At 44.8% G+C, this 27,797-nt stretch overlaps 1 protein-coding gene across 1 annotated transcript in view; it reads right to left on the bottom strand.

Moving 5' to 3' along the window:
* NDRG1 (N-myc downstream regulated 1) overlaps window positions 1–27,797 on the bottom strand; it is an 83,001-nt gene that overhangs the window by 46,780 nt on the left and 8,424 nt on the right. The gene's annotated exons all lie outside the window — the stretch shown is intronic.

The raw sequence follows: 27,797 nt of genomic DNA, 5'->3' as shown, positions 1-27,797 counted from the left end.
TGTGGAGCGGTGTGTGTGTCAAACTTTCCAGGATTTTAAAGTTCCCCGCTTAACTTCTTCCTTTGATACCGCATGTGTGGCAGGTGAATGGTGGATTTTAGCACAGGTGTTTTAATTTATTCATCTGTTGCACTGTATACCACGTTTTGCTCCAAGGAGTGCAGCGTGGTCTAAAACCGTAGAATCATGGAATTTTAGAGTTGGAAGGGACCCTGAGGATCATCTAGTCCAACCCCCTGAAATGCAGGAATATGCAGCTGTTCCTTTCGGGGACCGAACCTGCAACCCTGGCATTATCAGCACCGAGCCCTAACCAACTGAGCTATCCAAGCTGTGCAGCTGGTTCTCCGCTCTCTCCATTTTATGCTCACAACCACCCTGCGAGGTAGGTTTGTATGAGAGGCAGTGGATCACACAGCGACCTGCCAATCACAGGAAGGGGCTAGTTATGTCCCCATCCTCCCTGCTGAAGATTACAAGGGCAAAAGTGAGGCTAAGATGGGGAGCAGCAGGCAACTAACACCCCCCCCCCACACACACACACACCTCCCACTGCCCAGGCCGGCTATAAGTAAAAAGGAACTGATAATATCCTGATTCTTGCCCAAAAGCATCTAAAAAAACCAGCAGTGGGTGCCAGGACAAAATTAAAGTGTATGGGTGGTAGTGGTGGGGAGTATAAAAATACACAATTCCTTGCTGGACAACACAATATTATACTTTCCTTTCAGTATTCCTACTTTGGGGACTGTGCGGACTGTTTATATATCCTGCTATTGGCCAGCTGAGGGTTTTTCCCCAGGGTAGCAAGAAGGGAAGCAGCCGTCACTAAGTGTTTGCTCTGATTTTAAATAGAGTTGTTCGTGCAAATCGTGCCCAAGTGGCCCTGCAGAGTTCCTTGGAATTAAATGTTCCCAGCAAGATACCAGCAACACCAGCATCAAATGTGATAAAGATGTATACACACACACACATCCGATACGCAGGAAAACCAATTTTTCTGGAAGCATTTTATCACTTCTGATAGCACAAATCTTTAAGAATCCTTTCGCAAGAGGGATGGCCACCAACTTGGAAGGTTAGGCAAATTCACAGAGGATAAGTATCAAATCCTATTGCATAAACAGAGCTCATTCTGTTCACGCAACAAGTTAGTTGAATTCTGTCCAGAATCACCAGAGTCCCAGCTAAGCAAAGCATTTTTTACAGATTAAATCAGAACGGCTGCAATGTATGGCCTATGCCTTGGTGTCTGACAATGACATTTGTATTCCACTTTTTTGCTCCGAAAGGCCCCTAAAGCAGTGAGCAACATACTGGTACAAAATGAAAAGTAAAATAAACAGAAAGCAATTGATCAATATAAAACAGCAAAATCAGGAAGTACCCACTCATTGCATGTGTGAACCATGTTTTGTGGTCTCACGGCAGACATAGGTCCCCAACATCCTACACCTCACTTGGAAGCCAAGTTAACTCACATCCCTCCCCGTAGTCTCAGGAGCAGCTCAGCAATAAAACAGCCAATGTCAGTGAAGTTAACTCCTTATTCAAAGAAACCCAAATAGCACAGGCCTAGTGATCACAGCCACTCTTCCCAGTGGGTCTTGCCCCAATGAGGCAGTTGCGAGGACTGAAGGATCCCGCCTTCCCACGTTCTCTAAGTCTCCTCCTCCTCATCCTGAGGCTCCTCCATCTTGTCTGTCTTTGCCCTGCCCTCTTCATACCTCTTTGGGTTCTGAGAGACCACGTGGAGAGGGTAGCTGGTTGCTGCAGGAGGGGAAGACTCCCTGGCTTCTTCAGAAGGCCTAATCTCTGCCTCTTGACCTTCCCCTCTCCAGCCTCCACTTCTGCCTCCAATTCTGGACTGCTCTCTGCCACAGCTTCTTCCCGCTCACTAAACCCTGTTACCTTCAGCTTCCAACATCTTCTCTTCCCAATCTGCTCCCACTGACCACAAATCATCATCCCATCATCAAACCACTGGCTCTGAGCCTTCTTCCCCTGGGGGTTTCCTCTGGGGTTCCCCGGCTGGTGCCCCTCACTACTCCTCAGCATCCAGTCAGTCAGTGGAATCTAGATTCCCCATCAGGGCCAGTGTCCCACTGTCACTCTCAAAATAAATAGGCTCCTCAATACACACACACAACCCAGGAAAGTAGCCATTGCTGGCTGGGCTAGCTGGCTGAACCTTCCGATTCCTCTGATGCACAGCTCTTCTGACGATGTAGCAGAAAAGATTCCCACCACCTCCCAGCCTGCTGCTATCTGCCCCCAGAGAAAGGAAATTCCACAGCTTCAGGGGCCTCTGATGATGGCAGGACACAAGGCAAGGCCTCTGCTGATGGACTCAACAGAGGGGCAGGAACACATGGCAGAAGAGCGTAAGATGCCATGTGTTCATTTCCCTGACTGAAAGACAGAAGACCTTTTTCTCCCAAAGCAAGCTACGTGCCCTCACCTCCTTCCCCAGTCCTAAAGCTCTCTGAATTATAAGAACAACAACATAGGTGGTGGGTCAAGACAGACTCTGGCATGAGAATTAGAAACAGATCTGGAGGAGTAATGGCAGCTGAAAATGATGGAATATGCAGAGCTAGCAGGGTAAGAGAACAAAAGGAATAGAGGAAATAAAATATGCAGTTAATTTTGAAGGTACAAGGAACCATGGAAGGAGAAGAAGGAAAGTTGCTGGATGTACTGTTGTGGGAAATGTATACCTGAAAATTTTATATATATATATATATATATATATATATATATATATATGAGAAATAGAAAAGGATTTGGATTCCTCCAGATTCAGACTTCATCCGTGGCTGGAAAAATTTCCTCTTTGGAAACCACAACTGGAATAAAAGTTTCCGCAGTGAAAACAAAAATAATATTGTCTTGGTTTCGGGTGTTATTACTAATCCGGGTCAGTGAGAGTTCCTTTTGAGTTGGGATGGGAAGAAAATGACCTCGCTTGAAACTTGTTCCGAGATCTGTTAAATCTTCACTTACTCCTGGATAACAGCTAGATGTGGTTACAGGTAGGTAGCCATGCTGGTCTGCCGTAGTTGAAACAAAATAAAAAAATCCCTCCAGTAGCACATTAGAGACCAACTAAGTTTGTTATTGCATGCACACGAAAGCTCATACCAATAACAAACTTAGTTGGTCTCTAAGGTGCTACTGGAAGCTAGATGTGGTAAGATGCTGCTAGGAGAATGTGGGACCTTTCCCATCCTGATGAAGGCTGCCAACCCATGTGAAGGAGAGGCAGAGATAACACAAAAAAAACACAACATCCTGTGCTTGGAACAGCAGCTTGATCTGCAGAAATCAACTGCACCCATGAAGCAACCTTATACTGGGCCAGTTTGCACCAAATACTGAACATGGCTTAGCACTGTGTGCACAAACTAGATTGAGCCTCAGTGAAGCCTTGGGGTCACATGACCCTCTCGTCCATTACTGATACAAATCCTAGATTTTCATTAAGTACAAACCAGGAAATGCGGTTTAAAACTAACTCTTGATTCAAACTGAATCATGGGCTATGAAGATTGTGCACCTAACTCTGAACCAGCCTTCATCAAGTTTTGTGCTACAACTCCCACCACCCCAAGTTCTACTTCCTGCGGCTGATGGGCATTGTAGTCCAAAATATCTGAAGGGCACCAGATTGATGAAGCCTGCCCTAAACTATTACGCGAGTCATGTTAAATTCACGGAGTGCACCAAGTCAAACTATTGTTCCTTCTCATCCACTATTGCATTTTCCTAGTGACAACATACTGAAGTTTGATTGCTAGAAAATTGTAATGTCAGATATGTTTACAACAGATGGAAGACTTAAACAAAACCCTGTGTCTGTTTACTCAGAGGTAAATCTCCTTGCACCCAAAGGCCTTTAGGATTGCAATTTGGGATGGCCAACTGCAGGGCCATCTTAAGCATATCTGGCGCCGTGTTGCAAAGATTCCTCCAGTCCCCCCCCCCCCTTTCCCAGAGTTGACCTTTTTTTAGGGCTGGAGGAGGCGGGCAGCGGCTGGAGGGCAGCTCCTCCAGCGAGGAAGAGGAAGAGGCTGGACACAGCACCTCCTGGCTCAGCTGGCCGCTTCGTGCTGCGGTGGCCATGGGAGGCAGCACACCGAGTGAGCGGGCCTGTGCCAAGCGAGCGAGGGTGCGTGCGCCGCTCCCGCCACGCGTCAGCTCAGTTTTTTCCCTTTTAACCTTCTGGCACCCCGCAGAATTCGGTGCCTGCAGGCTAAAAGGGAAAAAAACTGAGCCGACGCTCAGCAGGAGCGGCGCATGCACCCTCGCTCACTCAACACACTCGTTTGGTGTTCCCCAGACTCTTGCCTGGCGCCCTGCAGAACCTGGCACCCTGGCACCCCGTGCCACTAGCCTCAATGGGTAAGACGGGCCCGGCCTACTGAATAGAAAAAGTTTCTGCAACAGTAACTTGAGGAATAGAAGATAATGCACAATAATTATTTTCTTCACAACATGGAGAGGAGCCTGTCGGCTGGTTTTTATTTTATATATTTTAAAAAACAAACAAACAAACAAACAAACCAGTTTTCAAATCTAGGAAGTCCCTTGTGTTGTCCCCTTGACAGCTTGTGTTGTCCCCTTGACAGCACATAAAGGTAAAGGGACCCCTAACCATTAGGTCCAGTCGTGACCGACTCTGGGGTTGCGGCCCTCATCTCGCTTTATTGGCCGAGGGAGCCGGCGTACAGCTTCCGGGTCATGTGGCCAGCATGACTAAGCCGCTTCTGGCGAACCAGAGCAGCGCACGGAAACGCCGTTTACCTTCCTGCCAGAGCGGTACCTATTTATCTACTTGCACTTGGACGGGGTTTCGAACTGCTAGGTTGGCAGGAGCAGGGACCGAGCAACAGGAGCTCACCCTGTTGCGGGGATTCGAACCGCCAACCTTCTGATCGGCAAGTCCTAGGCTCTGTGGTTTAACCCACAGCGCCACCCGCGTCCCTATGTGCTTATGTGCTTATAAGCAACAGCAAATTTCAAGGGTTGTCAACCGAACAGAGACAAATGCCTGAACTGGCTTTCTCTGCGTGTAGATCACTCACCAGAAAAACAAGGGGCAAGGCTCAGCTGTTTTCATTCATTGGCTGTGCATCCTTGCTGAACAGTCAGCCCTTGTGCTGGGCTGGGCCACTACAGCAGGCAAACATCTAATGCAAGGATGGGAAACGTGTGTCTCTCTGGATGTTCCTGAACTACAACTCCCATCAGCCTCAGCATGCCTGGTCAACGGTCAGGGATCATGGGAGATGTAGTCTAACCACATCTGGAGGGCCGCAGGTTGCCCATCCTTGAGTGCAATTCCTTTCTAGGGAGTGGCAGCAGTGGGAAAAGGTGAGTTTCCCATTTCATGAAACCTCCCCTTGCAAATAACAAGTCTCCAAAAACTTTCAGCAAAAGAGATTTCTGCTCTGTAGCTATCACAAGCTGCAAAGCGGCAAGTCAGATTGAAGAAAAAATAGATGAACACAGAAACTATTACCTATTAGGATATTTTGCTTTTTTAAAAAAAAAAGTTGCACCGTTCACACCCAACACAATTAGCTTCTCTGCACAACTCTGGAGTTTTCCATTTATTCATAATGATGCTGCGGTTGGCGAGTGTTTAACTAGACAGCATATTGCAAGTTGAATGAGATGTTTGCTCAGCCATGTCTCGGTTAAGCACGAGTCTGTTATGGGGACCATACTGTTTACAGAACATGCCACCGTTTATGACTCAGCATGGCTTCTCTTGCCACAGGGAGACAATATAAAATGCTGAAGATTCACTCCATGGATTCACTCCACTCACGTGAAAACAAATTCAAGGGGTTTCCACATGTCAACCACATTTTAAATTTCCAGGACCATGAATGGAAGAAGGAGTTCTCATTGCTGTTTGGGTCCATTCATGTTGTTATACAATACTTAATCATCATAATTTTATTATTTCCCCCCGCCTATCTGACTGGAAACCCCAGCCGCTCTGGGCGGCTTCCAGCATATATAAAAACATAACAAAACATTAAAAACTCCCCTATACAGGGCTGCCTTGAACCTCAGTTTGGGAGAAAGGTGTGGTAGAAATGCATTTGCAACAACTTGTTGTCTGACATTCTGGGCTCCTTTGGGAGGAAAGATGGGCTGTGAATCTAATAAGACAGACAGGTGTCTTGATTTCATCGTAAAAATGTTTGCAGCGGGGAAAATTAAACCCCTCTCTACTGCCACGAGCCTGAAATCCTACTCCTTCCTAAAACTGCTCTTTTTAAAAAACAACAATGCAGGATTTCCTCTCGAACCATCTAGTTTGAGCCTAGCCTGTCACCATAGCCTGGGGGGAGCTGACATCTACACATCAGATCAATTGCCCTTTTAACAAACACCCATTGCAGATCCGTAGAGGGGAGGATGACCTCAATTACTAGCATCGAAATAGTTTCACTATGGAATCAAAACCTGCCAGGAAAACAACAACAGCAACACTCCCTCAAGGGCTGTCATGGCATGCAAAGCCCTGTTCTGCTCTTGAGTCAGAGACTCACCTGCAGTTGCTCACGTCCCTGCCGAAGAAGTTCCTACCTCGAGTTTTGAAGCCAAACCACTTCCGGCAGGTTCTCCTGACTAGTTTTAGAAAGAATTTGCAGGAGGAGGTGTCTGCTGCTTCCATTACTGGGTGATGCAAAGGAGGACCAGGGGAAAAAAGGGTCTTCTAATATCTGCCAGATGGTTCAGGAGTGCTGTCTGTGCATCTCTTTGAAAGCTACGCTGTAGCTCTTTGCGTCAAGGGCACCTGTGCAAAAAAACTCTCACACAGCCCTTTAGCCTGATGAACAGCTTGCATTCTGGGAATGCTGAGCCCGCAATTTCATTGGCTGCCTGTGCCACATTCACAAAACAATGGACTATGTCAACCTCTGCCTGGATCCTCAAATATCTCATGTCCTCAATCAATCCAATTTACACGCTCCTTTTCTGGAGTAAAAATACGCAGGAGAGCCTGGAATAGAGAGAGAGAGAGAGCCTTTTCTCTCCCTCTCTCATAATAGTATATAACCCAATGAGGGCATCCAGTGAAGGGGTGGGGAATCTTTGGCTTCCTAGATGTTGTTGTTTAGTCGTTTAGTCGTGTCCGACTCTTCGAGACCCCATGGACCAGAGCACGCCAGGCACTTCTGTCTTCCACTGCCTCCCGCAGTTTGGACAAACTCATGCTGGTAGCTTCAATAACACTATCCAACCATCTCGTCCTCTGTCGTCCCCTTCTCCTTGTGCCCTCCATCTTTCCCAACATCAGGGTCTTTTCCAGGGGGTCTTCTCTTCTCATGAGGTGGCCAAAGTATTGGAGCCTCAGCTTCAGGATCTGTCCTTCCAGTGAGCACTCAGGGCTGATTTCCTTAACAATGGATAGGTTTGATCTTCTTGCAGTCCATGGGACTCTCAAGAGTCTCCTCCAGCACCATAATTCAAAAGCATCAATTATTTGGCAATCAGCCTTCTTTATGGTCCAGCTCTCACTTCCATACATCACTACTGGGAAAACCATAGCTTTTACTATACGGACCTTTGTTGGCAAGGTGATGTCTCTGCTTTTTAAGATGCTGTCTAGGTTTGTAATTGCCTTTCTTCCAAGGAGTAGGCGTCTTTTAATTTCGGGGCTGCTTTCACCATCTGCAGTGGTCATGGAGCCCAAGAAAGTTAAATCTCTCACTGCCTCTGAACTACAACTCCCATCAGTCCCAGCACTCCCAGGGATGATGGGAGTTGAAGTTCAGCCCCGTCTAGAGGGCCAATGATTGCCCACACATGATGAAGACTCTGCATGTGATGCTCTCCGTCGTTCCTGAATTCAATCAAACTTTCTGTTCACTCTGTGTATGGCTTGCTCTCCTCTGCTGTTCTGCCCTGAAGTGCTAGCATATTATATTAAATTGCAAGCACAGAACTTTCAGGGTAGGGTGGTCAATTGCACCAAGCTTCCTTTTCAGTTAAATTAGATGTGGGGGACCTTTGGCCCTCCAAATGTTGCTGAACAACCAGCTCCCATCGTGCCTGGTCATTGCCCATCCTTGCAAGCATTGGTGGGAGTTGTAGTTCAGCAATATATGGAGGACCAAAGGTTCTTCACACCTTATTGTAGAGGCTGGACAGCTATATCTATCTATCTATCTATCTATCTATCTATCTATCTATCTAGACAGCTAAACTGGTGACTGGCAGTGGTCGCCGGGATGATATAACACCAGTCCTAAAGGATCTTCACCAGCTCCCAGTATGTTTCCAAGTACAATTCAAAGTGTTGGTTGGCTTCAAAGTCCTAAACAGCCTTGGCCCAGTATACCTGAAGGAGCATCTCCACCCCAATCGTTCTGCCTGGACACTGAGGTTGCGCGCTGAGGGCCTTCTGGCGGTTCCCTCACTGTGAGAAGTGAGGTTACAGGGAACCAGGCAGAGGACCTTCTCAGTAGTGGTGCCCACCCTGTGGAATGCCCTCCCATCAGATGTCAAGGAAATAAACAACTACATAACTTTTATAAGGTCCCAACCAGAGAAGAATGGATAATCAAGATGATGGACTATGCTGAAATTGCAAAATTGACCAGGAGAATCAGGAACCCAGAAGACAAGAAATTTAATAAAGAATGGGGAAAAGTTTATAGACTACCTTAAAGAGCGCTGCAAACATCGAAAAACATTAGCAGGACTGATATAACACTTGTAATGTATGAATTTTATGGTTAAAATGGGATATAAACAAAATCTAGATAAATATTATAAGATGCATAGGAAAAGATTTGCAATGGAAACTATGATGGGGCAAGGGGAGGTCTTGGGATTCAGGGAATCCTATATATGTACAAAATAGATTTTATTTGAATGTAAATGCTATATGAAAAAACTGGGAAGAAAATTGAAAAAAAAAGAACTGCATAACTTCTAGAAGACATATGAAGGCAGCCCTTTATCAGGAAGTTTATAATGTTTGATATTTTATTACGTTTTATATATGCTGTAAGCCCCCCAGAGTGGCTGGGGAAACCCAGCCAGATGGGCGGGTTAGAAATATCAGCAGCAGCAGACACAGGCAAACTCCGGCCCTCCAGATGTTTGGGACTACAACTCCCATCACCCCTAGCTAACAGGACCAGTGGTCAGGGATGATGGGAATCGTAGTCCCAAACATCTGGAGGGCCAGAGTTTGCCTATGCTGATCTTGAGGATGCTGTAACTCTAGATTCCCTGCATCAAGCAGAGAGTTTGCCTGCCATGAACCCCCCTTCTTTTAAAGACATAATTGAGCCCACTGCAGGTCAGCGAGTGTGAAGAAGCAGGTTTTTGTTTTTTTTAAATTATATTTATTAAAATTTCAAAGAATACAAGAATTACACAAAAACAAAAAATAAAAATACAAGAAAATACAAAATACAGCAAAAAGAATAAAAAAAACCCTTATTAAGGTATAGCAAAGAAATGAAAAATAAAAAGAAACATACAAAATAAAAACAGTTAAAAACACATTAATTTTCCATAGCATATCTTCCTTACACTTATTTCCCCGGACCTCCTCATACCTCCCTTTTTTGTATTCCAGTTCAGTTTGTTAGTTCAGCAAATCCTTACCATTAAGCTTTTACCCATTTGTAATCCTTTTTTCGTATCTCTTAAAGCATTACAGCTGGAAACCACTTAGTTTCTATCCAACATCCTTCTAAGATTCATTAATTTTACAATATTTCTGTAAATAGTCTTTAAATTTCTTCCAGTCTTCTTTCACCGACTCTTCTCCCTGGTCTCGGATTCTGCCAGTCATTTCTGCCAATGAGTGTGAAGAAGCAGTTTGGTTCATGGGAACGGCCCCAGGAACTCTCTCCAAGGCTTTCAAAGGCAGTCATGGGGCTTTGAATCACCACAGTGTACAAGACATTAGGATTGCCTTGCAGCACGTTGCCTCAGCTTTGAAGGAGTGTCTGGGTTGCAGGCAAGAAGTCAAGGCTTTCAAGTACGGATGAGTCACCCTGATTATTTCCAGAACACACACACACAAACACACACCCCTGCTAGACAAAGCTTGTCAAACCGAGGACGATCACAGCCCATAATGCAAAGGGTCCTTAATTTAGGTTTCCTTAGCGAGAGCAGTTCCTGAACCAACCTGATAAGCAAATCAAACACATACTTCTTTGTTCTTTTATTTTTAAAAAAATCACATAAAATCACCTCTTCTGCACGGAATGCATTTGGTCTCTAAATAGAACAGGAAGGGAGTTCCTCTTCTGCACACTTAAATACAGGCAGAAATCGCTATGAATTGGGCCAAATTCAGGACATTTGATAAGAGTCCGTGTGGCATAGTGGACAGGGCAGAGAGGGGACTGGGGAAATGAGCAGCTGAAAAAAAGCAAGAAAATTACACATCGACGAACCTTAGCAGTGTGGTTCACTTGGCTTGCCTCTCCAAAATGGTATGGGAGAATGCAACAATGGAGGATTACACCTTTGGGTGTGAAGTCAAACCATTGGAGAGTTACAGCGCCTGCTGTGGCTGTAGAGACTGACACAGGAGAGACATGTTTTGTTGCAGGTGGGACAGAGGAAGGCAATCGGTTGTGCTGATGAAGATGCACCAGGGCGTTTCTTCTCTCTTTGGTCCTCTCAGCTTTAATTCCTCTTCTGGTCACTGCTATGGATGCATGACCTGCCTGTCTGTCTCCAGGTACTGTGGTCATCTGCAAGGGATTCCCACATGGTGGGGTTGATGTTGCCAGACTTCAGTTCATGTTTGCAGGCATTTTCGAAACACAGAGGTGGTCTGCAAACGGGCCTGGTGCCAGAAGCCATCACATCCTTGGGGATCCTGCCATCTGTGGACATGATCTACGCACACTTGCTCAAAAGTAAGTCCCATCCATCTCTGTGGGACTTGCTTCCAAGTCAATGCGCTTAGGCTCAGCATGCAAGCTGGAGCCCCAGAGACACTCTTCCGTGTGCCTTTTGATGAAGGCTGAGCCAGTTTTAACTAGAAGATCCATAGTTCACATCTGCCTTGCATGCAGAAAGTCCTAAGACCCTCATGTCTCTGGATCAGGGCCGGATTTAGGTTTGATGAGGCCCTAAGCTACTGAAGGTAATGGGGCCCTTTATATGTCCAGCTGTCCTTTGTCAACAACAAATTGTTCCAGTTTTTTTGTGTTGAATATATGCTATGTGGTAATTTATGGACCTAATAGGTATCTAAAGCCATTTGCACATGTTGCCATGCAATCAGTCCATGGGAAGATAAAGGTGGTATATTATTATTATTATTATTATTATTATTATTATTATTATTAATTTATATCCCGCCCATCTGGCTGGGTTTCCCCAGCCACTCTGGGCAGCTTTCAACAGAATATTAAAATACAATAGTCTATTAAACATTAAAAGCTTCCCTAACATTAAAAGCCTTCAGATGTCTTCTAAAAGTCTGGTAGTTGTTTTTCTCTATGACATCTGGTGGGAGGGCATTTCACAGGGTGGGCGCCACTACCAAGAAGGCCCTCTGCCTGGTTCCCTGTAACTTGGCTTCTTCCAGCGAGGGAACCCCACATATGTATTTCCTTTACATTCAAATGGATGGAATGGGTGAAATAATATAATGACAACATTATTTACACAAGTTGCATAATTTTGCCACGGTGCACAGTGAGTCACTTAACATAGTTTTGGGAGGAAGTTGGATTGCAGCAGAATGGAAATAGCGTTGCAGATGAGAAACGCAGAGCAGAATGGAAACTAATGCCTTCTTACTCCCCAAACTTTGCATTACATTGTAAGCCCTTTAGGCAAGGGTGTGGCATTGATTCCCAGCTACTGACTTGGGGAATTGATCTGGAATTGCCACTGTTTAGGTTCAATGAGGCTAGGGGCCACAGTTCAGCAATGGCGTTGGTTCATTATGCTGGAGAGGAAGTTAAATGCAGAGCCGACTGTATCCGAAAAAGCCCAAGCCAAGAATAAAAATAGGCTTTGGCCAGAAGTGGCTGTGCAGACTTCCGGACTTCCACAGCTGTTTGAAGCTGTTTCCTAGTAGTAATGGGAGGGCAGGAGTTTTCTTGCTTCACTATTACCAGTTTGACGCCAGTTTGAAGGCTGCTACAGGAGCCCGTCCATGCATTTAGGAAAAGCACATGGCCCAGCCCTCTCAGAGAGGACCATTTCAGAACGTACGGGGCACAGAGTCCGAATACCTGTGTTAGTAAATCAGGGTGATTTACTAGCACAAGTCTGCAGTCCAAATCATGTTAATCTCCATAGCTGGTACTTTCCTATTCACTGTTTCCTGTTTGGAAAGGAATGGGGACCTGCAAGTTTACAGGACTTTGCTTTTGCAAAGCTGTGAGGGTCATTTTATGCTCTCCAGCCTAGTCTCCTTACTGCAGTGTATTTGCAGCATTTTTCAGCAGCAGTGCTTTATTGCATAGCGTTCAGCACCACCCAATTCAAGCTTGTCCGCAACACTTGCACTCAATTCATATAAACACGGCATTTCCCAGGCAGGAGTAGAGTTGCCATGTCATCGCCACAAGGACTAGGCTGAAAAACAAGCCAACTGTTGGGTTATTTTAGGTTGCAACAGCCTAGATTCTTGCTTCCAAGATCTTCTGGGTACTGTAGTTTTGCAATCAAACGAAAAGATCCCAGTTGAGTATCAAAGTGTTTCACACAGTTTCCACAACACAGAGTGCATCCGGGTTTCTTCATTCATTCCATTGATGGACAACGGTCCCCTACCCTCAAGGGTACATTAATAATAATAATAATAATAATAATAATAAAACTGGGCTCAGGATGGCTAACAACAAATTTAAAACACTTAATTGATGCAACAAAAAACAGCATAAAATACAGTATAAAACGTGAATAACAATAAATTCAGAATTCAAAAATCAGTTTAGGGGGGAAATCCATCCAATAAGCATTAGATGATCACCAGGGCTAGCTGGCTAAAATTAGTCCTATTTGGGCCAGCGATGACACCAGGGGAGAATTAGCTGTGGGATCCCAGAGTGGGTAATCTTCATAAAAGGGGGAGGGGAGGGAAGGAAGGGGAATAAAAGATCAGGCTAAGTTCAAATTGAAAGCCAGGCGGAACAACTCTGTCTTACAGGCCCTGTGGAAGGAAGTTAAATCCTGCAGGGCCCTGGTCTCATGGGACAGAGCATTCCACCAGGTTGGAGCCATCACTGAGAAGGCCCTGGCCCTGGCGGAGGATAATCTTACTTCCTTAGGGCCCGGGACCTCTAAACTGTGATTATTCATGGACCTTAAGGTCCTCTGCAGGGCAGACCAGGAGAGGCGGTCCTGTAAATACATATGGAGAGCCTCTGGCAGAGAAGACCATCTGGGGCAGGAGAAACAAATTGCCTGACTCAGTATGAGAGCCAAACTAACTGTCTGTCTGTCTATCTATCTATCTATCTATCTATCTATCTATCTATTCTATTCTATTTTGTTCTGTCTATCTATCACATTTATATACCACCTCTCCAAAGAGCTTAAGGTGCTGTAACTGGTTCACTGCTCCAATTTTATCCTCCCAACAACCCTGTGAGGTAGGTTGGCTGAGGGATCGCCACTGATCCAAGGTCACGCAGTGAGCTTCATGACTGATAGAGGATTTGAAACCTGGTCTCCCGGGCAATAGTCCAGATCTAACTATCACGTCACCTTGCCAACAAAGTCCATATAGTTAAAGCTATTGTTTTCCCAGTCGTGATGTATGGAAGTGAGAGCTGGACCATAAAGAAGGCTGATCACCGAAGAATGGATGCTTTTGAATTATGGTGCTGGAGGAGACTCTTGAGAGTCCCGTGGACTGCAAGAAGATCAAACCTATCCATTGTTAAGGAAATCAGTCCTGACTGCTCACTGGAAGGACAGATCCTGATGCTGAGGCTCCAATAGTTTGGCCACCTCGTGAGAAGAGAAGACTCCCTGGAAAAGACCCTGATGTTGGGAAAGATGGAGGGCACAAGGAGAAGGGGACGACAGAGGACGAGATGGCTGGACAGTGTTCTCAAAGCTACCAGCATGAGTTTGACCAAATTGCAGGAGGCAGTGGAAGACAGGAGTGCCTGGCGTGCTCTGGTCCATGGGGTCACTAAACGACTAAACAACAAAACTAAACGACTAAACAACAACAACAACTATCACACCAGACTGACTCCATTAACATAACTACTTGTTATGTTAGCAATGCACAAGTGAGCTGTGCCTCTAAATCAGGGGTGGAAAACCTCAGGTACGGGAATTGAATGCAGCCCTCCCAAGAAGAACTGTTATTTCAGGTTGAGTTGCACATGCTTATTAATGAGCAACAAACAATCTAGAATGAACATACCGGACGACAGACACATTCCTCTGAAAGTAAGGAAGCAAGGCTGACTCATCCGTGCTGCATTGGAAGCCAGTCTACGGTAGAGAAAGTGTGTAATTTGCAATGCATCCGGTTCAAAAATCAAGACCTGGGAGAGACCTCAGAGGAAATAAGCAGTGGTTGGTTTTCAACCCAAAGTGCTTTGAGACAAAAGCGTTTCACAGAAACTGTCCCCCAAAGAGTAGGCCCACCGGTTACAGGGAAAGTGAGCTGGAAAGATCTAACTTTCAAGGGAAAGATTTTGCAAAACAAAAGCATGTGTTTCCTCCCTGCCCTCACTTGCACTTCCTGAAGAAATGATGACAACCAGAAAAGTTTTCAAGGTCAAGCATCCAAGAGCCCCTATCGAAAGGCAGTGGACATGATTCTGGTTCTGAAAACGTGGAATCTTCTGTTTATTTTGCCTGTAAAACCACAGACTCTGTTTCTTTGCCTCTTGTTACTCCCCTCTGCAAGTATAGCCCCAGAGAAAAATGCTTGTAGTTTGTGCCTCCTGCTCCTATCGTTTCTTTAAATAGTGTCTTAAGAGTTGGAAAGAGCCTTGCAAATCCATCTTGTCAACCCCCATTGCTTAATGGCAGGAAAACCAAAAGATTCGCTGTGGCAGGGTGGTTAGGATTGAATTAGGACCTGAGAGGTAAAGGTAAAGGGACCCCTGACCATTAGGTCCAGTCGTGACCGACTCCGGGGTTGCGGCGCTCATCTCGCTTTACTGGCCGAGGGAGCCAGCGTACAGCTTGCAGGTCAGGTGGCCAGCATGACTAAGCTGCTTCTGGCGAAACCAGAGCAGCGCACGGAAACGCCGTTTACCTTCCTGCCGGAGTGGTACCTATTTATCTACTTTGATGTGCTTTCGAACTGCTAGGTTGGCAGGAGCAGGGACCGAACAATGGGAGCTCACCCCGTCGCAGGGATTCGAACCGCCGATCTTCTGATCGGCAAGTCCTAGTCTCTGTGGCTTAACCCACAGCACCACCCACGTCCCTAGGACCTGAGAGACCAGGGTTCAAATCCCTACTCCTCCATGAAACTCACTGGGCGGCCTTGAGCCAGCCACCAACTCTCAGCCTAACCTACCTCAAAGGGTTGTAGTTGGGATGGAATGAGGAAGCGGAGAACCAGTCACAACACTTTGATCTCCTTGCAGAAAGGGTAGGGTATAAAGGCAAGTGGAACGGGTATTAATAGAGCATGACATACACAAAACAAAACAAAACCTGGAATGAGCCGTAGCCAGATACTGCCTCCATATTCTCAACCCATCAGTCTGTAGAGTTAGAAACATAAAGGTTTGGATGGGTGGAAGTGTTCTGCACCAGAAAACACATCATCCCTCTGTACAGCAAGCCTATAGACTAGTGAACGCTGCACATCAGCTCCTTGTCGGGTTTGTTTCAAAAAAAGCAACTATAGCATTTTCCCTATTCGCTGGAGTTTTCTAAATGGGAGCATTGTTTCTTGGGCTGGCAATAACATTCTCTCTGTCATTTGTTTGTGTTGATGTCTTCCTAACCCTTTCATTTTTGTTTCACTTAGAAAAAATCTATAATAATCCATGCCCTTAGCAGCGGGCATAAAGCAATTGCAAGCCACTATTCATGTGAAAGGAACAGATACATTATATGTAACCTGTTTACATTTATTTTTTAAATTAAGTCTCTCAAATAGCACCATGACAAGGCCCAGTCATGGCCGACTCGGGGGTTGCAGCGCTCATCTCACTTTATTGGCCGAGGGAGCCGGCGTACAGCTTCCGGGTCATGTGGAAATGCCATTTACCTTCCCGCCAGAGCGGTACCTATTTATCTACTTGCACTTTGATGTGCTTTTGAACTGCTAGGTTGGCAGGAGCAGGGACCGAGCAAAGGGAGCTCACCCCGTCGCGGGGATTCGAACTGCCAACCTTCTGATTGGAAGTCCTAGGCTCTGTGGTTTAACCCACAGCGCCAACCACGTCCCTGGTGTCAAAAGGCAGGGAGTTTCAGAGCTCAGGTGATAAGGGAAGAGCTCCTTGCAAAGGTGGAACTGGCATTATATGGCCTGGTGAAAGTGCTGCAGTTTGATGAGATCAAATAGGCACAGGGTGGGGTAAGTTGATCCCTTAAGTAAACAAGTCCTCAGCCTCTTAAGTGTGACATTTTGAACTTGGCCAGGTGGGGAATTGGAAACCAGTGCAGAACATTGAGCAGAGGCATAAGAAGCAGGCAGGATCTCACACCTGTCAGCAATTGTGCTGCGGCATTCAGCGCTAGCTGCAGATCGCAGAACAACCAGGGGGAAGCCCCACACATGAATGCCTTGCAGTCATCCAGTGTCTGGACCAGCTGCCCAGTGAAAGTGGTTGCAGCATCCGAAGCTGGTAAGAAGGTGAAGAAGAGTTTGGATTTGATATCCCGCTTTATCACTACCCGAAGGAGTCTCAAAGCGGCTAACATTCTCCTTTCCCTTCCTCCCCCACAACAAACACTCTGTGAGGTGAGTGGGGCTGAGAGACTTCAGAGAAGTGTGACTGGCCCAAGGTCACCCAGCAGCTGCATGCGGAGGAGCGGGGAAGCGAACCCAGTTCACCAGATTACGAGTCTACCGCTCTTAACCACTACACCACACTGGCTCTCCTCTGAGGATGGAGCTGGATCCCGGAGTCGACCCTAGCTGTACCTGGTCCTTCCAGAGGGAGTGCAACTGTGACACAGGAAACACTCACTCACAGAGCCTCCACCTTGCCAGGTTTTCTAGAATCACAGAATCATAGCATTAGAAGGGACCCCAAGGGTCATCTAGTCCAACCCCCTGCAATGCAGGAATCGCAACTAAAGCATCCCTGAAAGGTGGCCACCCAACCTCTGCTTAAAAACCTCCAAGGAAGGAAAGTCTCTACAGAGGGTGGTGAATACAGCCCATGATATCATGGGCTGTCCCCTGAGCCCGCTAGATGACGTCACAAGGGATCGTTGCCTTAGGAGAGCGAGAAAAATTCTCAGGGATGATTCACACCCCGGGCAGCACCTCTTTAATCTTCTACCCTCGGGCAGGAGATATAGAAGTATAATTAGTTGTACCAACAGGCTAAAAAAAAAATTCTATCCGTGGGCTGTTAGGTTGCTGAACGGAAAATAATATAGTGCAACTGACTTTTGGGGTTGGAGTGTTGCGCGACAAGCACGCAGAGTGCAATGAGATTGAGTGTTTGCGGGAGGGAGGCTCAGTTAATTTCATTGTACACAGGTTGTACATTGACAATAAAGGTATTATTATTATTAATATTACCAATTTCTAAGGGAGTCCATTCCACAAATGACTTACGGCTGTTTACTCGTTTAGTATAAAAGACATTTGAGGCCCAGAGCCTCGAACTACCATTTGCCCGATAATAAATGTTGGAAATGTAAAGAAAACGAAGGTACATTCTTTCACCTTTGGTGGACGTGCCCAAGGATTAAGGCTTTCTGGGAGATGATATATAATGAACTGAAAAAGGTATTTAAATATACCTTTTTGAAGAAACCAGAGGCCTTTCTCCTAGGCATAGTCGGCCAATTGGTGCCAAAGAAGGACAGAACTTTTTTCATGTATGCCACAACAGCAGCAAGAATTCTCATTGCAAAGTATTGGAAGACACAAGATCTACCCACCTTAGAAGAATGGCAGATGAAGGTGATGGACTATATGGAATTGGCGGAAATGACTGGCAGAATCCGAGACCAGGGAGAAGAGTCGATGGAAGAAGATTGGAAAAAGTTTAAAGACTATCTACAGAAATATTGCAAAATTAATGAATGTTAGAATGATGTTGGATAGAAACTAAGTGCTCTTTAGCTGAAATGTTATAAGGGAATATGAAAAAATGGTTTATTAATGGGTAAAAATCTAAAAATCACAATATTTTATGATTAATGATTAGGATATACAAAGAGGGGAGGGATTTGCTGAACTAACAATTGAACTGGAATACAAAAAAGGGAGGTGTGAGGAGGTCCTGAAAACTAAGCAAATGAAGGATAAGTAATGGAAGGAAGGAATTGTTTTTAACCATTTTTACTTTGTATTTTTTCTTTTTTCTTTTTTTTTGTTTTGTAATATTCTGAAAATCTTAATAAATATCTTATATATATATATATATATAAAGAACTATCGGCAACCATGTTAAGAGTAGCACCATCAATGGGTTCTTTGCCATCTGGAAGACAGATGCTGTTTCTACAATTATGAACTCTTCACCCACCTAGTTACTATTGCATACATTTTACAACAGTGGGTGAAATATCCCAAAACAAGAATCCAGGGTCATGTGTTCACCGCTTAATCAAGGTTGGACATGGGTGGCGCTGTGGTCTAAATCACTGAGCCTCTTGGGCTTGCCGATCAGAAGGTCAGTTGTTCGAATCCCCGCAATGGGGTGAGCTCCCGTTGCTCTGTCTCAGCTCCCGGCAACCTAGTAGTTCGAAAGCACGCCAGTGCAAGTAGATAAATAGGTACCATTGCGGTGGGAAGGTAAACAGCATTTCCGTGCACTCTGCTTTGTCATGGTGTTCTGTTGCACCACAAGCAGTTTAGTCATGCTGGCCACAAGACCCGGAAAGCTGTCTGTGGACAAACATTGGCTGAAAGTGAGATGAGCACTGCAACCCCATAGTCGCCTTTGATTGGACTTAATCATCCAGGGGTCCTTTACCTTTTAATGGCATGTTGCGTCACCCAGGAGTTGTGCTGTATGCACCAAGAGATGCATCCCGTTCCTTTGCAGTGCTACAGAGGCTCACCTCTCAAATGCTCCTTTGCTGATACACTTAAAAGGCTGCTTGCCCAATGATTCAGAATAAATGCTATGAGGGTTCTTCCTAACCTATGAGCGAATGGATCATGCACATGCAGGCGGAAAAGGCTACAATGGCATCTTCCTTCCTTCCTTTCTTTCTTTCTTTCTTTCTTTCTTTCTTTCTTTCTTTCTTTCATCTATCTATCTTTCTTTCGACAATGTCTTGCTTGACTTGGACCAAAAATGTCAGCAAATTCCCGGCTTTGCAAAAACGATCTGGTTCTTTCAAGAGCAGCAGTGGTGGAGTTTGTTCTGGCCAGTTCTGAGCTTTGGCACAGACTTTGGCTCAAACATCTAGTAGTTCTCTTCTTGGCTCATTCTTTGCAAAGATAAAAGTCTTGATTTGCCTTTGAAGCGGGATGAGGGGAAATAGCCTTTTTGAAAGGTTAGCCAACAGTGCTTACTTTAAGAGTCCAAAATTTAAGGACTTATTTAAGGCTTCGTCCACAATTCCACAAATTATATATATTCGGGGAAGCGTTTAACCTTTAAAAAGGGGTGACTATGTCAGCATTACGGAAGGTTGTGATTTTTTTGGTATTTGTTCCCCCTGGTATTAATTCTATGGGTTGCTGCAGGATTTTATCCCCAGTGCTATTCAAGATCTCTATAAAGGGAGTGGTCCATAGATTTGAGATGACACTCAGCTCTGTTTCTCCACAACATCTGAATCAGGTGAGATCATGTAGACCAGGGGTCAGAAACCTAAGGCCTATGGGCTGGAAGCAGCCCGCAGAAGTCGTTTGACTGCTCATGAGCTGCCCACAAACTGAATTGCCCACTTGCGCGCTGCGCTAAAGCGGTGCAGCACGGCACGGGGACTCGCTTCCGTGGCACCGGTCTATGGAGGGATCTTCGCAGGACCGATCCGGTCCAGGCAAGATAAACCTTGCTGACCCCTGATGTAGACCCTTGGCCAGAGTGTGGACGCAGCAGATGAGAGTGAATAGGCTAAATATTACGAATAACTTCCTAATATATGTTGGAAATGCAAGGAAAAAGAAGGGACTTTTTATTGTATGTGATGGGAATGTAGAGAAATTTTTAAAAATTGGGAAATGATATATAATGAGTTGAAGAAAATGTTTAGATTAACATTTGTAAAAAAGCCTGAAGCATTTTTGTTACGGATTGTAGGGAAAGACCTGCCAAGGGAAATGAAGAACATATCTATGTATGCGACAATGGCGGTAAGAGTCTTAGTGGCACAAGGATGGAAGAATGAAGAAATCCTGACAAAAGAACAGTGGCAAGAGAAATTGATGGACTATGCAGAACTGGCAAAGCTGACGCACAAACTACGTGATAAGGACAACTGTGACTTTAAAGAAGAATGGGAACCTTTTACAAAGTACTTAAAGAAACAACTAAATGAGTTGGACTCCTTGGCAGGCTTTGAATAAACATACACAAATTTATTTGTTAAAGTAATAGATGGATAACTTAGAGATTTTTACATTTTTATAATTTGCAGAGAACAATATATGTTAGTAAACCGGAAAGAGGAACTGAGGGAAGTCGTAGGTGGGAGGGAGAGGGGGATATGTGGGGTGGGAGGGGGGAAATGGGGGGAAATACAATTGTTGAAATAATTTTTTATGTGAAAATAGTCAATATTTTTTTTTATTAAAAAAAAATTAGGAATAACTTTCTGACCGTAAGAGCTGTCCAACAGTAGAATGGTCTCCCTTGGGAGATTGTGGACTCTCCTTCCTTGGAGGTTTTTAAGCAGAGGTCGGATGTCCATCTGTCGTAGCTGAGATTCCAGGGGGTTCGACTAGATGACCCTGGGGGTCCCTTCCAACTCTACAATTCTATGAACTTTCATCATCCCTGACATCTGCATGCTGTGGCTAATAGGAGTTGCAGTTCCAAACATCCGGCAGGCCCCACATTGCCTACCCCTGAAATTAGACTAGAAGTCATGATGTACGGGGAAGTAAATTTGTAAGCGGCAATATATATGAACATTGCACAGAAGTCTCAGGTGCTTATCAGTCTATAAGAAATGGAAATGTTTCATTTTGTTATCACCACCGCCCTGCCTCTTTCCTTGTTGTGACTGCAGGCTCACAAAATATGGAAGGAAGGAGGAAGAGTCATGTGGTATCCTGAAGACTAACCAAGTTTTTCTGGCATAAGCTTTTTTGATAACCAGAAATTCAATCAAAGAACTCCTCAATTCAAATGAGTCAAGGCATTTTCCTTCTGAGCCTAATATTGCCAGATATTCCATTCAAATGTGTCAAGGCCAGTTTCCTTCTGTTCCTAATATTGCTAAAAATAAATAAAAAAGCAGGCAAGGAGACATATATTCCATTTGACAAAGGTATGTGTTATTTGCAATAGCGTATGGAGCAAGGCTTCAAGTTCCGCAGGACAGGAAGAACAGGAAATGTAGCTGAAACAAAGCTTTTGAGATAGCAGTGCTCCTTAAGGAACCCAAATATCTTTATAGGCATTTCTGATGGGTAGAAGCCAGGTCAGAAAAACTGTAAGGACTTTTAAGCACACGTGATAACAGAACTGAAAACAGCTCTGAACACACCCACAACACAAAGCCTCACGTAAGTCATCGCTGGCGCTCATTGAGTCTGGTAGGGTGGAAGGCAGGGAGGTCAACAGTAGGTGGCGCTAGAGCCCATGACGGGCAGAACTACCCCACTTCCTGGTTGTAAAAAAGAAGGCGGGAAGGTGGGGGCTTGCTGAGCTCAGAGTAAAGTTGGCAGGGCAGCGGTCCATTCATCCTAATGGACCAGCCTCCACTGCTTCCAGTATTTCACTGGTGGAAGCAGAGCTGTTCCCCATATCCCTTACATTGCCTTTAGAGCCTGTGGGTCATAATCTGAAATCCAAAGTCTTACTGGGAGTTATGGGCTGGAGATGACGGTCGATCCCTGAACAACAGCAGCAGCTGGCAACTGCTTTTAAAGGGAAGTGTCCTGATCCCTCCTGCTACAATATCAGAGTAGCTGTTAACAGGATGGGACATGACATTGATGATCAAATTAGTGAGCCCTGAATGGATTACAAGAAGGCAGACAGGCAACTGTTTAGTGGGAAGATGGAATATGTTTTATTATATTATGGAATAGTAAAACACAAGGCAATGTGCAGCCATATTAGGAAATATCGGAAGTACTAAAAGTCTGGATGATGATTATGATGATGCTCCTGAACATGATGGATGATTGGTGATTTTTATGTTGCTGAAACACAAACTTTAGGAGGGCCATAGCTCAGCTGTAGAGCATCAGCTTTGCATGCAGAAGATCTCAAATTCAATCCCTGGCATCTCCAGTTGTTGTTGTTTAGTTGTTTAGTCGTGTCCGACTCTTCGTGACCCCATGGACCCGAGCACGCCAGGCACTCTTGTCTTCCACTGCCTCCCGCAGTTTGGTCAAACTCATGCTGGTAGCTTCTAGAACACTATCCAACCATCTTGTCCTCCGTCGTCCCCTTCTCCTTGTGCCCTCCATCTTTCCCAGCATCATGGTCTTTTCCAGGGAGTCTTCTCTTCTCATGAGGTGGCCAAAGTATTGGAGCCTCAGCTTCAGGACCTGTCCTTCCAGGGAGCACTCAGGGCTGATTTCCTTCAGAATGGAGAGGTTTGATCTTCTTGCAGTCCATGGGACTCTCAAGAGTCTCCTCCAGCACCATAATTCAAAAGCATCAATTCTTCGGCAATCAGCCTTCTTTATGGTCCAGCTCTCACTTCCATACATCACTACTGGGAAAACCATAGCTTTAACTATACGGATAGTATACGGTCCGTATAGTAAAAGCATCTCCGGTTAGGGCTGAGGAATAGAGCTGCTGCCATTCAGTGCAGACAACACTGAGGTGGATGGACCAGTTGCCTAACTTGGAACAAGGCAGGATATTAATAGACAGGATAGCAAATTGTTTTTATATGTAATGACGGCAGCAAGAATATTATTGGCACAGAAATGGAAGCAAGAAGAACTACCCATGAAAGAAGAGTGGCAAATGAAATTAATGGACTACGCAGAATTAGACAATATGACAGGAAGGATCCGAAATCTGCGGGACCAGAGATTCTTAGAGGACTGGAGTAAATATTTGAACTATTTGAAAAGCAATTGTAATAAACACATTGCGCTAGTAGGACTGCAAGAAGTTTTGTAAGGAGGACTGTATGAAATAGTGCAATGAAGACTATGAAGAGAGTTATTAGTTAAGGACGACTAAGTGATAAGTGATAAAGATTGAAAAATCTTCAGAGGTGGCTGATGGAAGTCCAAAACATTGTATAAGATAAGAAAATATGTTAAATGATTGTTGGAAATGATATGTATGTGTGTGTGTGTGTATATATATATATATATATATATATGAGAGAGAGTGGCTGGGGTTGGCCTAAGGTGTGGTTGTTTGTTTGTGATTGGCTGTGGTGAACTTTGTTTTCATGTGTGAGTGGGAGTTTTGGAGTCAGGTTAGCCATATTAATTCATATGCTATTGGTGGATTCTTGTCATTGTCTTGTTGGGCTGCGTATATGATAAAGGGGAGCCATACCATGAAGGCGTCTTCTTCTATTTGTCCCCGTGCCAGTTTCAGTTTATTGGTTAGTTTCTCTAATAAGGCTGTTTCCCATACTGTTTGGTACCATTGGTTCATGCTTACTCCTGACAGATCTCTCCAGTGTCTGGTTATGATGTTTCTGGCTGCTGAGAATAGGTGCATTAACAAGTGTGCCTTTTTATCCTCACTCACCTCACAGAGTGTTTGTTGTGGGGGAGGAAGGGAAAGGAGATTGTTAGCCGCTTTGAGACTCCTTAGGGTAGTGATAAAGCGGGATATCAAATCCAAACTCCTCCTCCTCCTCTTCCTCCTCCTCTTCTTCTTCTTCTTCTAAATATGGTGTTATTGATTTCCATTATATAACAACAGTTATGAAAGAAGAAGAAAATTAAAGAAAAAACCTGCAAAAACAAAATCCTAATTTAACCTCCTCTCCTCTCTAGGAAGGACCAGTCTATTTAAGTTTGCCGAAGTCCAAAAACCATCTGCTAAATAAATAAATGTGAACCCTCTCTCCTATAAATAGGACTTTTAACAGTGCTTATCATTGGCCGGATCATGTCCTCCATGCGCAACAAACATCTCACCCATACCCTGGTTTCCGCCCTCTGAGCGCAACTTGCCTGGCAGCAGAACGAAGTCAAAAAGTTTAAACAGTGACTACATTTTATAACCACCCTTTTCACTAAATTGGAAGGAAAAAAAGGAGGAGGACGAAAGGGGAGGCAGCAGAGATCAAAGTGCCCCACCATAAACGTTAATTGCAGTCACACACTCGAATGTTCATGGGCGTTTGAAACGTTTCCAAATAAGACATTGTTGTAGCGGGGTGAGGGTGGGGGAATGGGTCGGAGCGAGCTAATCATTTGCCGAGCTTGTTTACTTTGTCTCAGGCTTATCTGGTAAAGATTTCAACTACTTTCATGGCCGAGGTGGAATTCTGACCCTCTTTAAGTCAACCCGAGTTGGGTTATTGATTCCGGTGGGTCAAAAACTCACCCCCGGGACTTGCAAGCTTGCATGATTGTAGGGTCAGCCTGTGAGGGCTGCCAAACCTTCGAGCTTCAGTAGGAAAACAAGCCATGTGATCCATCAGTTAAGACTGCAGACTTTGGACAGCATGTGTGTGTGTGTGTGTGTGTGTGTGTGTGTGTGTGTTCCATTCAGTTCAGAAGTGCCAAGGATGCACACATGGCACCTCTCCAGTAAGCGCAGGCAGTTGGCGTTGTACCTACCCAACATGGGTACCCAAACCTCCATCTAAAACCCCAAATGCTTCAGTGGGTTGGGGGCAACACCTGTCAACGCTGCTCTGATTTGGCCCATGTGGCTCCCTTCCTCAAATGGAGACCCCATTCCTCAAAGGACCACTGGACACAGATCGAGAGAAGCCAAGTTGAAGGCCGGTAGCTGGTGCCTTAGAATAAGTAGTATTATCTTGATCCTGCAGCACACACAAACACCAACTGCGCATTGTGCCTTTGGGCTTGAAGCACAAATAAAATCTCACTGGTGTTTAGAGTATCAGACTAGGACCTGAGAGACCAGGGTTCGAATCCCCACTGGGCCATGAAGGTCACTGGCTGACCTAGAGTCCAGCTGTACTTTGTCAACAACAAATTGTCGCTGTTTTTTTGTGTTGAATATATGCTATATGGTAATTTATGGACCTAATAGGTATCTAAAGCCATTTGCACATAACAAAATATGTATTTTATCAAAGTAATTGTTGAACTGAAATACAATTAAGAAGAAGTATATTTTTGGGGTGCCCCCAAGAGAGTGGGGCTCTAAATTACAGCTTGTTTATCTTATATGTAAATCCAGCACTGGTTGTGGGATTAAATGAGGAGAACCGTGGACGCCACTTGGGGCTCCTTGGAGACAAAAGTGGGATGTGAATGTAATAGATTAACTTAGAAATAATAATAATCCTGGAGCCACAAATGTTGACTGCCTTTATTTGTGGTTGTCATCAACTCCAAGATTATTTAGGAGTGTATAGGGTTTTGGGGGGCATTGCACCCATGGGTGGCATTGTAGCGTTCCCTACTTTGCTGCCTCCAGGGCCCTGCTTCCACTTAACTCATTTCTGACAATCTAGCCAAGGGAATGAAGGTAAAAGAAGAAGAAAAGGAGCAAAGGAAGGGCAGGATCCAGCCAAGCAGTTACGTAAGTGCAACAACTTTTAGCTCCTCATTGCAACTGCCCTCTCAGCTCCAGAATCTCAAACCCTCCAACATTTCTCTGATGCAAATAGGGACGTCCTATTCAATAATAATAATAATAATAATAATAATAATAATAATAATACCCCACCAATCTGACAAGGTTGCCCCAGCTACTCTAGGCGGCTTCCAACATACAGTGGTACCTCAGGTTACAGATGCTTCAGGTTACAGACTCCGCTAACCCAGAAGTGGTACCTCAGGTTAAGAACTTTACCTCAGGATGAGAACAGAAATCACACGGCGGCAGCAGCAGGAGGCCCCATTAGCTAAAGTGGTACCTCAGATTAAGAACAGTTTCAGGTTAAGAGCGGACCTCCAGAACAAATTAAGTTCTTAACCTGAGGTACCACTGTATATAAAAACATAGTAAAACATTAAGCATTTTAAAATTTCCCTATACAGGACTGCCTTCAGATGTCTTCTAAAGGTTGTATAGTTATTTGTTTCCAGTCCTTTTTTTCTGGGGGTATGCAAAGGTACGCATACCCCTAAACATTTTGTGAATCTTTGTACTTTTGTCCATTTACTGTATTTATTTTCCCCGATTCAAACTATAAAATGGTGATTTTCTTGAGTCAAAATGAAAGTACCCCTAAACATTTTTAATAGAAAAAAGCACTGCCTATTTCCTTGACTTGGGATCACCTGACTCCATACCCACTGATGAAAATCAGGACGTCTTCCAATACCCTACGACATTTCTCCAATTTTGGGATCAAACCAGAAAACAGGGTGGCTTCTTTAAATCCAGGACTGTCCCTGGAAAATAGGGACACTTGGAGGATCTGCTCCAAGGTGGGGGTGGGAGAAATTCTCAGAGCAGACAGCCTGAAGCCTCTCTGAAAGGCTGTTTTGCTCTTTTTTCAAGTGTTATAAGAATTTAAGGTCTCAAATATATAAATTTAATGTTCATAAATGTACAAGGCAAAGACATACATAAATATATAAACCACATGTCTGAAACAGTACAGGAAGACAGTCCTGAAACCATTTTGACTCTCCCAAATTGACCTCAAATGTTTTTCTGCAAGGAGGGAGGAAATGAAGTAACCATTGTCTCTTTGCTCACAAATCCTGCCTTAAGGGCACATTTAAGATATGGATAGGGTGAGTCTGTGACCTGGACTCAGGAATTAGGTATTTATCATCACAAAAGGCTGATCACCGAAGAATTGATGCTTTTGAATTATGGTGCTGGAGGAAACTCTTGAGAGTCCCATGGACTGCAAGAAGATCAAACCTCTCCATTCTGAAGGAAATCAGCCCTAAGTGATCACTGGAAGGACAGATCCTGAAGCTGAGGCTCCAATACTTTGGCCACCTCAGGAGAAGAGAAGACTCCCTGGAAAAGACCCTGATGTTGGGAAAGATGGAGGGCACAAGGAGAAGGGGACGACAGAGGACGAGATGGTTGGACAGTGTTCTCGAAGCTACCAGCATGAGTTTGACCAAACTGCGGGAGGCAGTGGAAGACAGGAGTGCCTGGCGTGCTCTGGTCCATGGGGTCACGAAGAGTCGGACACGACTAAACAACTAAACAACAACAACATCACAAAAGGATGGCCAGGCTCTCCATGTAAACACATCAACAGGTTTCCTGCCAGACAGGATTCTGTTGTAGACATCCCTTCTGTGATGTATGTATGATGTATTGGGGGGTGGTCTTGGGCTGCAGGGTGGCAATTTAAAAAGTCTATATAAAGCCATGCGCACCATTGTTCTGGGTTGCTCCTCCCTCCTTCGTGTGGTGAGTGAGGACCCTGTT

The sequence above is a fragment of the Podarcis pityusensis genome (genome assembly GCF_964106645.2).
Source record: "Podarcis pityusensis genome assembly, chromosome: 7".
NCBI lineage: Eukaryota > Metazoa > Chordata > Lepidosauria > Squamata > Lacertidae > Podarcis > Podarcis pityusensis.
The sequence above is the reverse complement of the archived record's forward strand: the minus strand, read 5'-3'. Positions and strand labels throughout refer to the sequence as shown.